Source organism: Equus asinus, chromosome 27 (genome assembly GCF_041296235.1).
Source record: "Equus asinus isolate D_3611 breed Donkey chromosome 27, EquAss-T2T_v2, whole genome shotgun sequence".
Lineage (NCBI taxonomy): Eukaryota > Metazoa > Chordata > Mammalia > Perissodactyla > Equidae > Equus > Equus asinus.
Window position 1 is genome coordinate 1487306 of NC_091816.1, and position 11485 is coordinate 1498790.

Consider the following 11485-nt stretch of genomic DNA (forward strand, 5'->3'; position numbering starts at 1 on the left):
ATGTCTGTTTGGGCCATTTGGTCTAAAGGATAGTTCAAATCCAATGTTTCCTTATTAATTTTCTGTCTGGATGATCTATCCATTGTTGAAAGTCAGGTACTGAAGTCTCCTCCTATTATTGTATTGTCTATTTCCCCGTTCAGATCTGTATTTACTAATATATTTAGGTGCTCCAATGTTGAGTGTATATCTATTTACGACTGTCTATCCTCTTGATGAATTGACCCCTTTATCATTATATAATGACCTTCTTTGTCTCTTATTACAGTTTCTGATTTAAAGTCTATTTTGTCTGACATAAGTATAGATACCCCTGCTCTCTTTTGGTTTCCATTTGCATGGAATATCTTTTTCCATCACTTCACTTTGAGCCTATATGTGTTCTTAAAACTGAATTGAGTCTCTTGTGGGCAGCATAAAGTTGGGTCTTGCTTTTTTAATCCATTTAACCACTCTGCCCCTTTTGATTGAGGAATTCAATCCATTTACATTCAAAGTAATATTGATAGGTAAGGACTTACTACTGCCATCTTATTAACTGTTTTCTGGCTGTTTTGTAGTCCCTTTTTTTCTTTTCTTCCTGTCTCATTGTCTTTGTGAATTAATAATTTCCAGTAGTAGTATGTTGTGATTCTCTTCTCTTTCTCTTCTGTGTATCTACTGTAGGTTTTTGCTTTGTGACTACCACAAGGTTTATGTAAAACATCTTATAACAGTCTATGTTAAGCTGATAACAACTTAACATTGATTGCATACAAAAACTCTACTCTTTTACTCCCTTTCCTATTTTGTTTTTGATGTCACAATTTACATCTTTTTTGTATTGTGTATCCATTAACAAATTACTGTACCTATAGTTATTTTTATAGTTATCTTAATACTTTTGTCCTTTAGCCTTTATACTCAAGTTAAGTGATTAACACACCACCATATCACGGTATTAGAGTATTCCAAATGTGACTATGTATGTACCTTTACCAGTATGTCCTATATTTTCATATGTTTTCATTTTACTAATTATCATCCTTTTTTTTATTAATGTTATGATAGATTACAACCTTGTGAGATTTCAGTTGTACATTTTTGTTAGTCATGTTGTGGGTACACCACTTCCCCCTCTGTGCCCTCCCCCCACCCCCCCTTTTCCCTGGTAACCACCGATCAGATCTCCTTATCAATATACTAACTTCCACCTATGAGTGGAGTCATATAGAGTTCGTCTTTCTCTGACTGGCTTATTTCGCTTAACATAATACCCTCGAGGTCCATCCACGTTGTTGTGAATGGGCCAATTTTGTCTTTTTTTATGGCTGAGTAGTATTCCATTGTGTATATATACCACATCTCCTTTATCCAATCATCAGTTTCTGGGCATGTAGGCTGGTTCCACGTCTTGGCTATTGTAAATAATGCTGCGATGAACATAGGGGTGCAACGGACTCTTGAGATTTCTGATATCAGGTTCTTAGGATAGATACCCAGTAATGGGATGGCTGGGTCATAGGGTATTTCTATTTTTAACTTTTTGAGAAATCTCCATACTGTTTTCCATAGTGGCTGTACCAGTTTGCATTCCCACCAACAGTGTATGAGAGTTCCTTTTTCTCCACAACCTCTCCAACATTTGTCGTTCTTGGTTTTGGATGTTTTTGCCAATCTAACGGGTATAAGGTGATATCTTAGTGTAGTTTTGATTTGCATTTCCCTGATGATTAGCGATGATGAACATCTTTTCATGTGTCTATTGGCCATATTCATATCTTCTTTTGAGAAATGTCTGTTCATGTCCTCTGCCCATTTTTTGATCGGGTTGTTTGTTTTTTTGTTGTTAATCAGTGTGAGTTCTTTGTATAGTATGGAGATTAACCCTTTGTCAGATAAGTGGCTTGTAAATATTTTTTCCCAATTAGTGAGCTGTTTTTTTGTTTCAATCCTGTTTTCCCTTGCCTTGAAGAAGCTCTTTAGTCTGATGAAGTCCCATTTGTTTATTCTTTCTATTGTTTCCCTCAACTGAGGAGTTATAGTGTCTGAAAAGATTCTTTTGAAACTGATGTCAAAGAGTGTACTGCCTATATTCTCTTCCAAAAGACTTATTGTCTCAGGCCTAATCTTTAGGTCTTTGATCCATTTTGAGTTTATTTTGGTGTGTGGTGAAAAAGAATGGTCAATTTTCAATCTTTTGCATGTGGCTGTCCAGTTTTCCCAGCACCATTTGTTGAAGAGACTTTCTTTTCTCCATTGTAGGCCCTCTGCTCCTTTGTCGAAGATTAGCTGTCCATAGATGTGTGGTTTTATCTCTGGGCTTTCAATTCTGTTCCATTGATCTGTGGACCTGTTTTTGTACCAGTACCATGCTGTTTTGATCACTGTAGCTTTGTAGTATGTTTTGAAATCGGGGATTGTGATTCCGCCGGCTTTGTTTTTCTTGCTCAGGATTGCTTTAGCAATTCGCGGTCTTTTGTTGCCCCATATGAATTTTAGGATTGTTTGTTCAACTTCTGTGAAGAATGTTCTTGGGATTCTGATTGGGATAGCATTGAATCTGTAGATTGCTTTAGGTAGTATGGACATTTTAACTATGTTTATTCTTCCAATCCATGTGCCTGGAATGTCTTTCCATCTCTTTATCTCATCGTCAATTTCTTTCAAGAAAGTCTTGTAGTTTTCAATGTATAGATCCTTCACTTCCTTGGTTAAGGTTATCCCAAGGTATTTTATTCTTTTCGTTGCGATTGTGAATGGGATTGAGTTCTTGAGTTCTTTTTCTGTTAGTTCATTGTTAGTGTATAGAAATGCTACTGATTTATGCACGTTAATTTTATACCCTGCTACTTTGCTGTAGTTGTTGATTATTTCTAATAGTTTTTCTGTGGATTCTTTGGGGTTTTCTATATATAAGATCATGTCGTCTGCAAACAACAAGAGTTTTACTTCTTCGTTACCTATTTGGATTCCTTTTATTTCTTTTTCCTGCCGAATTGCTCTGGCCAGCACCTCCAGTACTATGTTGAATAGAAGTGGTGAAAGTGGGCACCCTTGTCTTGTTCCTGTCCTCAGAGGGATGGCTTTCAGCTTTTGTCCATTGAGTATGATGTTGGCTGTGGGTCTATCATATATGGCCTTTATTATGTTGAGGTACTTTCCTTCTATACCCATTTTACTGAGGGTTTTTATCATAAATGGGTGTTGGATCTTGTCGAATGCTTTCTCTGCATCTATTGAGATGATCATGTGGTTTTTCTTTTTCATTTTGTTGATGTAGTGTATCACGTTGATTGACTTGCGGATGTTGAACCATCCCTGTGTCCCTGGTATAAATCCCACTTGATCATGGTGTATAATCTTTTTGATATATTGCTGTATTCGGTTTGCCAAAATTTTGTTGAGGATTTTTGCATCTATGTTCATCAGTGATATCGGCCTGTAGTTCTCCTTCTTTGTGTTGTCCTTGTCAGGTTTGGGGATCAGAGTGATGTTGGCTTGATAGAATGTGTTAGGGAGTTCTCCATCTTTCTCAATTTTCTGGAACAGTTTGAGGAGAATAGGTATTAAGTCTTCTTTGAATGTTTGGTAGAATTCTCCAGAGAAGCCGTCTGGTCCTGGACTCTTATTTTTGGGGAGGTTTTTGATTACCGTTTCTATTTCCTTACTTGTGATTGGCCTATTCAGATTCTCCATTTCTTCCTGATTCAGTTTGGGGAGATTGTAGGAGTCTAGGAATTTGTCCATTTCTTCCAGGTTGTTCAATTTGTTGGCATATAGTTTTTCATAGTATTCTCTTATGATCTCTTGTATTTCATTGGTATCTGTTGTGATTTCTCCCCTGTCATTCCTAATTTTATTAATTTGCGATTTCTCTCTTCTTTTCTTGGTGAGTCTGGCTAGGGGTTTGTCAATTTTGTTAATTCTTTCGAAGAACCAACTCTTTGTTTCATTGATCCTTTCTATTGTCTTTTTTGTTTCAATATCATTTATTTCTGCTCTTATTTTTGTTATTTCCCTCCTTCTACTGACTCTGGGCTTTGTTTGTTCTTCTTTTTCTAGTTCTGTTAGGTGTCGTTTGAGGTTGCTTATGTGAGCTTTTTCTTGTTTAGTGAGGTGAGCATGTATTGCGATGAATTTCCCTCTTAGGACTGCTTTTGCTGCATCCCAAATGATTTGGTATGTCGTGTTCTCATTTTCATTAGTCTCCAGATAAAATTTGATTTCTTCTTTAATTTCTTCAATGATCCATTGTTTGTTGAGAAGCGTGTTGTTTAGTCTCCACATTTTTGCACCTTTCTCTGCTTTTTTCTTGTAGTTGATGTCTAGTTTAATAGCATTATGATCATAAAAGATGCTTGATATTATTTCAACTCTCTTGTATTTATTGATGTTTGCTTTGGTTCCCAAAATATGGTCAATCCTTGAGAATGTTCCATGTGCACTTGAGAAGAATGTGTAACCTGCTGTTTTTGGATGAAGTGTTCTATCTATATCTATTAAGTCCATCTGGTCTAATTTTTCATTTAATTCTATTATTTCCTTGTTGATTTTCTGTCTGGATGTTCTGTCCATTGGTGTTAATGGTGTGTTGAGGTCCCCTACTATTATTGTATTGTTGTTGATGTCTTCTTTTAGTTCTATTAAGAGTTGCTTTACAAATTTTGGTGCTCCTGTGTTGGGTGCATATATATTTATAAGTGTTATGTCTTCTTGGTGGAGAGTCCCTTTTATCATTATATACTGTCCCTCTTTATCTTTCTTTATCTGTTTTGCTTTGAAATCTACCTTGTCTGATATTAGTATAGCGACACCTGCCTTCTTTTGTTCATTATTAGCTTGGAGTATTGTTCTCCATCCCTTCACTCTGAGTCTGTGTTTGTCTTTGGGGCTGAGGTGTGTTTCCTGGAGGCAGCATATTGTTGGATCTTGTTCTTTGATCCATCCTGCCACTCTGTGTCTTTTGATTGCGGAGTTCAATCCATTTACATTTAGAGTGATTATTGAGATGTGGGGGCCTACCACTACCATTTTGTGTCTTGTTTTCCGGTTTTCTTCAATTTCCTTTGTTTCTTGTCCCATGGTTTAATCTGTTCTGATGTAGAGCTGCTACTCTCTGTTGTTGTCCTTCTACTTATCTCCTCTGCTCTTGGTTTTGTAGCCCCTTTCCTTTTTTGGATTTTTCAGGAATGAGGGTTTTCCTGAGGATTTCCTGTAGAGGAGGTTTTGTGGCAATGAATTCCCTTAATTTTTGTTTATCTGGGAAAGTTTTTATTTCTCCATCGTATTTGAAGGATATTTTCGCTGGGTAGAGAATTCTCGGCTGTAGATTTTTGTCCTTCAGATTTTTGAATATATCATTCCACTCTCTTCTAGCCTGTAAAGTTTCTGCTGAGAAATCTGCTGATAGCCTGATGGGGGTTCCGTTGTAGGTTAGTTTCTTTTGCCTGGCTGTCCTTAGTATTTTCTCCTTGTCATTGACTTTTGCTAGCTTCACTACTATATGCCGTGGGGTTGGTCTTCTTGCATTGATAAAGTTTGGAGATCTGTTGGCTTCTGTCACCTGAAGATCCATCTCTCTCACCAGATTTGCGGAGTTCTCAGCCATTATTTCTTTGAATAGGCTTTCTGCCCCTTTCTCCTTCTCTTCTCCCTCTGGTATACCTATAATCCTTACGTTGCATCTCCTAATTGTGTCTGATAATTCTCGGAGAGTTTCTTCATTTCTTTTTAGTCTTGCTTCTCTCTCCTCCTCTGCCTGCAGCAATTCTATATTGCCATCTTCCAAATTGCTAATTCTTTCCTCCATATTATCGGCCCTACTGTTCAGAGCATCTAGATTTTTCTTAATCTCCTCTATTGTGTTCTTCATTTCCAATATTTCTGTTTGGTTCTTCTTTATCGTATCAAACTCTTTTGTGACATAGCTCCTGAACTCGTTGAGTTGTCAGTCAGAAGTCTCTCTTAACTCATTGAGTATTTTAATGATGGCTGTTTTGAAGTCATCATCATTTAGGTTATATATCTCATTTTCTTTGGGATTGTTTTCTGTGTATTTGTTACGTTCTTTCTGTTCTGGAGATTTAACGTATTTTTTCATATGGCTTGATGTTGTTGATTTGTGCCTCCGCATGGAGATAGAGTTTAGTTGCTCCTTTCACTTGTTTCAGCTGCTGCAGTGGGGGAGCAGCTGTTTATACTGCACCAACCAGGAACCCTGTCCACAGTTGCTACCTGGGCCTGGGCCCCTCCTCGTAGTCACAGTGGCCCTTTGGATTCCCTCCTCTGCCATGGGGGCCGTCACAGGGGGGCTTCAGGTGCCTACTGTTGCAGCCCACCTAGATGTGCTCCCTTCTTGGGGTCTGCAACGGTGTTATGGGCTTTTCCAGCAGCCAGGGGTGGGATCACTTATATTTGTTGCTCCGTTGCTGTCGGCACCCACAAAATCTCACTTGTCCTCTACGGGTCGCAGGAGAGCTATTGGCATCTTCTAAAGTCTGTGGTTAGTTCACCTAGCTATGCTGCTTTTGCCCTGGGGTCTTCCAGCCTTGTGGCTGCCAGCTGGGTGCTTTCTACTGGTGCTGTGCAGAGGCTTTCCCTAAGGCTGCTGTGAGCCTGTAGGGTTTCCCCCTAGGCTACGGAGCTGGGTCTCTGGAACTCCCCCCAGCCCCAGTCCTCTCCGAGATCTCCAGCAATCCCTAGCCCCACGGGGCGGGCAATGGCAGCTGGAGGTCGCCCCGTCCTCTGGGATTCTCTCCGGGACTTTGCCGGAGTTGAATGCTGGGCATTGCCCCTCTGCTAAAGGCAGACAGAGAGTTTTGTCTGCTGCCCGGGCAGAACTCCGGAGCTTCCCCTCTGGGGCACAGAGCCGGCCTTTGGAACTTCCCCCAGCCCCAGTCCTCTCCGAGATCTCCGGCAATCTCTAGTCCCACAGGGCGGGCAACGGCAGCTGGGGGTCGCCCCGCCCTCTGGGATTCTCTCCGGGACTCTCCCGGAGCCGTGAATGCTGGGCGTAGCCCCTCTGCTAATGGCAGACAGAGAGTTTTGTCTGCTGCCCGGGCAGAATTCTGTAACTTCCCCTCCGGGGCGTGGAGTCGGCCTTTGGAGCTTCACCCAGTCCCAGTCCGCTCGGAGATCTCGGGCAAGCCCTAGCCCCACCGTGCTGGCAGTGGCAGCTGGGAGACCTCCGTACCCTCAGCGACTCTCTCTGGGACCCTCCGGGTGCCTCGAACACCAGGAGGGATCTCCCCGCCAATGGCGGGGAGAGACTCTCCCCGTGGGCCCAGGTGTGCAACTCCAAAGTTTCCCTCTGCGTTTAGCAGTAATTGCGGGGGGTTTAGGTAGGGTTCTGGTCACCTGTTTCCACTGTCGCTCCTCTGTTGTGTGCTCGCTCCTGCCCTAGATTTGTGTAGATCTTCTGGGGGCATCCGTTGGAAGAAAGCCACTTGCGGGTACTAGGCTGCTCAGTCGGGGTCGGAGAGTTTTCACCTATTTCCACATCCTCCCGGAGGAAAGTCCGTCCGCCTTCCGATGTATAGTCGCGTGGGTATCTCAGACATCCTGAGATGCTGTCTGGATATCCTTTGTTAAGCGATAAGTGTCCAAATAATTGTAGACTCGAAGGGGGAGAGACAAAGAGGACTACTCACAGCGCCATCTTGGATCCATCCCCTAATTATCATCCTTTTATTTCAGCTGAAAGAACTCCTTTCTGCATTTTTTGTAAGGCACGTTTAGTGGTTATGATCTCCCTCAGCTTTTGTTTGGGAAAGTCTGTTTTTTTTTGTTTTTTTGTTTTTTTTTGAGGAAGGTTAGCCCTGAGCTAACATCTGCCACCAATCCTCCTCTTTTTACTGAGAAAGATTGGCCCTGAGCTAACATCCGTGCCCATCTTCCTCTACTTTTATATGTGGGATGCTTGCCACAGTATGGCTTTACAAGTGGTGCCATGTCCACACCCGGGATCTGAACTGGCAAACCCTGGGCTGCCAAAGCAGAACATGTGAACTTAACCACTGCACCACCGGGTTGGCTCCTGGGAAAGTCTTTATGTCTCCCTGATTTCTGAAGGACAGCTTTGCTAGGTGAAGTATTCTATGTTGGAAGTTTTTTCTTTCAGCACTTGGACTATATCATCCTGCTCTCACCTGGCCTGCAAGAGTTCTGTTGAGAAATCCTCTGATAGCTTTATGGGGGTTCCCTTGTACGTGAGGACTTTTTTCTCTTGCTGCTTTTAAAATTCTCTGTCTTTGATTTTAGATAGTTTTATTTTAATGTGTCTTGGATAAGATCTTTTTGGGTTGAATCTTTTAGGGGACCTGTGAGATTCATAAACTTGGATGTTCAAATCTCTCCTCAGATTTTGGAAGTTCCCAGCCATTATTTCTTCAAATAAGTTTCCTGTCCCTTTCTCCTTCTCTTCTCCTTCTGGGACTCCAATAATGCATATATTGTTTCTCTTGATGGTATTCCATAATTCACATAGGCTTTCTCCACTCTTTTTTCATTCTTTTTTCTTTGTTCTACTCTGACTGGATACTTTCAAATGACTTGTCTTCAACATCATGTCTTATGAGTCACAAACCAAGAAAAAGGGGTGGCCCCTAGAAACTGGAAAAGGCAAGGAAACAGATGCTCTGCTGAAGCCTCCAGAAGGAGTCAGCCCTGCCCACACCTTGACTGTAGCCCAGGGAGACCTGTGTTGGACTCCTGACCTCCAGGATGGTAAGATGATAAATTTGTATTGTTTCAAGCCACTACATTTGTGGTAAGATGTTACAGCAGCAATAGGAAACTCACATAAAAGATAAGAAGTGATCATTCCCATTATAAAGCATCTTTGATCTAAGCAGGACATCATCCAAGCTTCCTTTATTTTAATGGCTTCCCCCCCCCCCCCGAATTCCTTTAAATGGTTCCCCTGGTATAATTATTTTTTCTTTGATTGAAAAAACCGTACCATAATTTTTGGGAGGGAGCAGTTAATATTTTCCTCTTTTCCTGCCATTAATCCTTCCACTACCTCTCTAACATAGCTGTAGAAATCCTAGAAATACTATCAAACACATCAGGTAACCTGCCACTTCCTTTTTTTCTGGGAGTCACTCCTGCTGGAGGCTTCTAGTGATCCTGCTCCCATCGGATTTGTTGCCCACTAGGTTGTGGTCCTGAGACTTTCCTTCAACGTTGCCCTGGGAAACCCCTCTGCCTCCCTTCTGTGCAGGTGCCCCCTTGTTTCCTGGATCCCATAGCTTCCTCTTCTTCAGTGTGCCTCATTTTGTCAGAGCAAATTTTACACAGCTTCCTAAGAAAGAGTGCTGGTCAAAAACATGTCTTTGTTGCAGGAAACTGGACGGTACATGAAACCCTTCTGTAGAATTTCTGCAACATCTTGTGAATCCACAATTATTTCCAGTTTAAAATTTTTTGAAGTCTTTGTTTTACTTCATTCTTGATTGAAACTTTGGACATAGAGTTTTAGGCTGAAATAATATTCATTCAGAATTTTTAAGGCATCTTATCCAATATAATTTCCAGCACTGCTATTGACACATAGGACAGTATGCTGATTCTCATTTAGAAAAGTATTTTCTCTGGAAACTTCTGGCATTGTTTTATCCCTAGTGGTCTGAAATTTCATGTTGTGGGTCTTTTTTTCATTCATTGTGCCAAGTCCTCAACCGACACTTTCAACCTAGAATCTTATTTTCTTCAGCTCTGGGAAAGTTTTGATATGATTCTTTGATTATTTCCTCCTATTTTTCTGTTCTTAGAATTCCTCTTAATACTATAACTGTAGGACTGACTCTTGAACTGTCTTATCCTTTATCTCTTTCTGTTCTGTTTACTCAATGATTTCCTCAATTTTATCTTCTAACTCTTCTGTAGTATTAATTTCTAGGACCATATTTTTAATTTCCAAGAGCTTTTCCTTGGTCTCTGAACGTTCTCCATTCTGTCACGTCCATTGTTACATCTCTCATCTCTTTCTAGCTCTCTGATAATATTTATTACAGTTTGTTTGAGGATTTCTGCTGCCTGCATTCACTTTCCTTGAAGGTTCTATTTTGTTTTCATGAACCGGAATCTTCTTTCAAGTGTCTGATTATCCTTATCTGTCCGCTTCAAGAATAAGGAAATGAAAAGGAAAATGGAAGATGTGGGTGTGCTTGGGGGATGGGAGTGTCTTGTTGCTTGATGGGTTTTTTGGTTGCAGATCCAGAAATTTCATTGGGAGATAAACCTCTTCTTTGGGGCACAGTTTTTCTAGAGAGAAATGCTCATCTCCTGACTGGTGGAGAAGGTGGAGTAATGAACCTGGCTACTAGCACTGTAGGGTCTCACCATCGTGTAGCATTTCAGGCAATCCCTCCATTTTCATTAGAGACCTTACCCCCAACACAAGCTACACCTGTGAGTCTAGCAACTCTCTAGTTCACTTTCCCCAGAGATGTCCCCTTTCCTGCTGAGGATGGGAGGTCGTATCCTGACTCAAAGTGGTTTGTGAAGGGGATCTGGAGTCTAACTTCTTTACAGAAACTTTCAACCAATTGTTGTAGCTTTCAGCCCACTCCTTACTCCCTCTTCCAAAGAATTCAGCTCTGAATTTTAGAGGCTTTGCAGAGCTCTGAGGCACAAATGGTCTTGCTTCATATTTGGCCTTATGGTTTATACCTGTTTATTTATTTTCTCCCATTTTAATTTGGTTTCAAAAGGGAGTAGAGATAAATGTCTGTTCCACCTATCACGTCTAATCACATAAACATGATAAAACCAATGGTCTGCTCCCTAAAGGTAAGATAGACCTCCACTGTGTCCCCCTTGAAATTTTAAATGATAACCTAAAAGAAAAAAAATCAATTTAGTTTACAGGAATATACCACTGTTTAATGTGGGCTATACATACACACTATATGCCTGTTTTTTTTTTATGATGAATGTAATTTAGTCACCTTACTTCAGAATTTGAACCGTTTTACCCAGTTGTAATGGAATGAATCCTGACATAATTCTGCAATTACTAGTCCTTAAATAATCCAAATAGCCCTGAAAAAACCCTTATGAAATGCTTATTGAGTGATCTCCTGAAAGCATTATAACAGCCTGAGCTGGCTACTTTGTCAATAGAATAAGTAAAAATTAACCCTCAAAAGTTTATTCATGAGAAAACTCTAACATCTGGCAAAGTCTGAATTGTTGTTTGACAATTTATTACCTCCTTCAACTTCTAAGAACCCATTTAAAAGGTAAAGTTAATAACAATTGCTGGGGCCGGCCCAGTGGTCCAGTGGTTAAGTACACACGTTAAACTTTGGCGGCCCGGGGTTCATCGGTTCGGATCCTGGGTGCAGACATGGCACCGCTTGGCACACCACGCTGTGGTAGGTGTCCCACACATAAAGTGGAGGAAGATGGGCATGGATGTTAGCTCAGGGCCAGTCTTCCTCAGCAAAAAGAGGAGGATTGGCAGCAGTTAGCTCAGGGCTAATCTTCCTCAAAAAAA